The sequence below is a fragment of the Etheostoma cragini genome, chromosome 16 (assembly GCF_013103735.1).
Source record: "Etheostoma cragini isolate CJK2018 chromosome 16, CSU_Ecrag_1.0, whole genome shotgun sequence".
Lineage (NCBI taxonomy): Eukaryota > Metazoa > Chordata > Actinopteri > Perciformes > Percidae > Etheostoma > Etheostoma cragini.
This window is the reverse complement of record NC_048422.1, coordinates 565,452-567,940: the sequence shown is the minus strand read 5'-3', so window position 1 is coordinate 567,940 and position 2,489 is coordinate 565,452. Positions and strand designations below refer to the sequence as shown.

The 2,489-nt window shown below is 41.3% G+C and overlaps 1 long non-coding RNA gene across 1 annotated transcript in view; it reads left to right on the top strand.

The window, feature by feature from the left end:
- LOC117959448 overlaps positions 1-2,489 on the top strand; it is a 22,110-nt gene that overhangs the window by 18,161 nt on the left and 1,460 nt on the right. The gene's annotated exons all lie outside the window — the stretch shown is intronic.

Sequence of the window (2,489 nt, the reverse complement as noted above, 5' to 3'; positions counted from 1 at the left end):
AGTGGTCCCTAATACTGTATCTGAAGTCTTTTTATATAGACCTTAGTGGTCCCTAATACTGTATCTGAAGTCTCTTTTTTTGCGCTAGGCGGGCAAAGCAGAGAGAGGGGAGGTAACCTTTCCCCTTATGACCTCATAAAGAGAAGATTCCAGATCGGCCCATCTGAGCTTTCATTTCCTTAAAGGCAGAGCATGATACCCAGGGCTCGGTTTACACCTATCACCATTTCTAGCCACTGGGGGACAACAGGCAGGCTGGGGGAACTCATATTAATGTAAATTAAATTTTAATGCCATGGGACCTTTTCAGAAACAAATACAATGTCTTATGATAATAAAGAGGCATTGTTTACTTCATAGGCTGTGTTAATTAATTAATTATTAATATTTTTAAATTTGACTGAAAGGGATGATTATATTGTCAATCGCATTTTTTCTGAGAAAATTGTAAACTAAAATTTGAAATTGTTACATCTCTACTTCAGTGTCTTGAGCCTTTGCATAACAATACCAAAGTGATGCTGTCAAAACAATTGTGATCTACAGCTCCAACAACCTTGGATTTCCTGGGATTTATTGCTTTGTTTTAGTTTTTGGAGTTATTGCCAAAGCAATTCAGTCCATAAATTTCCCTTTTTTCCACTGTTTCCCTGGATTGTGGGAAAAATGTGCCCACCAACCGTCCTCACTCTCAGTTTGAATCTGCTTCCAGATGAAACCCTAGATTGTAAAAATAATGCCCATCGTATCAGTGACGTCACCCGTTGGTTTGGGGACTGCTGTTATGAAACCAACTGGCCATGGCCCACCTGTTTTTGGAGTCAGAAGTGACCATGTTCATCATCCAAGCGGCTAATTAGCCAGCGTTGTCAGTGGTTTTAATAGCATGGTGCTATATTTGATCCATTGTTAATCCCAACTGCTAGAATTATTTCACTTTCATGTTAATATGTTCAAAACTCGAAACAAGCGGTCATGCAGGTGCACATATTTTTAAACCACATTATGGAAATGCCGGTAGCCATATCAGCTATAAACTATAAAAACACAACATTAAGACACCACTACAACAGGACTTCACAACAGTAATAAAGATCACACAAATCTGTTTAGATGTTTCTAGAGAAATCCAGGCCCCGAAAACTGCATGTGTCTGCTAATAAATATTGGTCCATGGCTTGAGTGCAGCCTTTGTCTGGCTCTGGAGGGACTTCAGACAGCAGGTCTTAGTTCCTTGCAGTCTTTTGTGAGTGGACAAGGAGGCGTCATTACTGTGCTGCCTGGAACTCTGTATCAAAGTTGCAGCCTAATCCGCCCCATTAGGAGATGTGTGTCTGGAGCCCTTTCACACACACAGCGTGGCCCTTGTTTGTGCAGCAGTGCAGTTGTCTCTGGGTGGGGAGGGTTTCAGCGTTGGTGGCTGCAGCTGTGCCCTCTCTTCGCTCAGTGAAACCAGAGAGGGCTGGCCCTGCCGGCCCGTAAACTAGCTGCACAGACACACTGTCAGCAGCCATACAGCCACTGGAGACATCTTGAGGTCTTCCTCCATCAACCAGCCAGAAAACAGAGGGCTAACTTTGGGCTAACCTCTAGAAGTTGCTCACCAGCACCAAGAGATCATCAAACAGCTGGAATAAGAAAGCGTATCATGCGCCGAAGTCAGCAGCTGTTTCTGTACCAGTACGGAAGAAGACCAGACATATTTAATGTGGATACCCCGACAAATCCTAAAGATCCCTCTGGAGATTCAAATGATACTTTGGATTAGATTTTAGCACCTTTTTTTAGTGCACAAGTCTTTTAACCGTGCACATAAAGTTGTAAAAAATAAAATAAAATGTCTTGCAGAAATTTCTCTCAGTGTCCAAAAGAAATTTCTCCTTCGGGAGACTAATAAAGATGGTCTGCATGTGAGACGAACTTAGCCCCGCCCACAACATTTAAGGTCGGGAGTTCAAATTCTGACTAGATTCTGAGTATGACCCCGTCAGGCTATAATAAAGATACTTAAACACACATAATTAAGGGCCATGCCAGCATTTTGTTTCAGCAAAGTAATTCACATTAAACTTTCAGAGTGGATTACTATTTGGCTAATCTTAAAAAGAGAATACTCTCATGTACTGTACATTGAACTAACTATTGGTGACTTGAAATCATTCCTCTTGTCCTTGAAACAGGAAAAGAACTACCGTTGCAATGGCCACTTGACTAGGACCAGAATCACCTCATAGTGTAAGAATAAGACTCTACATAAGATTTATAACACACTCCAAAAAGTGGGTTACTTTGCAAAGGATAATGTCATTATGTTTCAACATGGACCATATTTCCCCATGCATTGGTGTGTATGTCTCTAATGTAACCAAGACTCTTTAAAATTGGTCCAAAACTGACCAAGAACAACATGAAGAAACAAGCTGTAATGTTACCCTACAGGACAGATGTTCATCATCTGGTAGAAACAAGCTGTAATGTTACCCTACAGG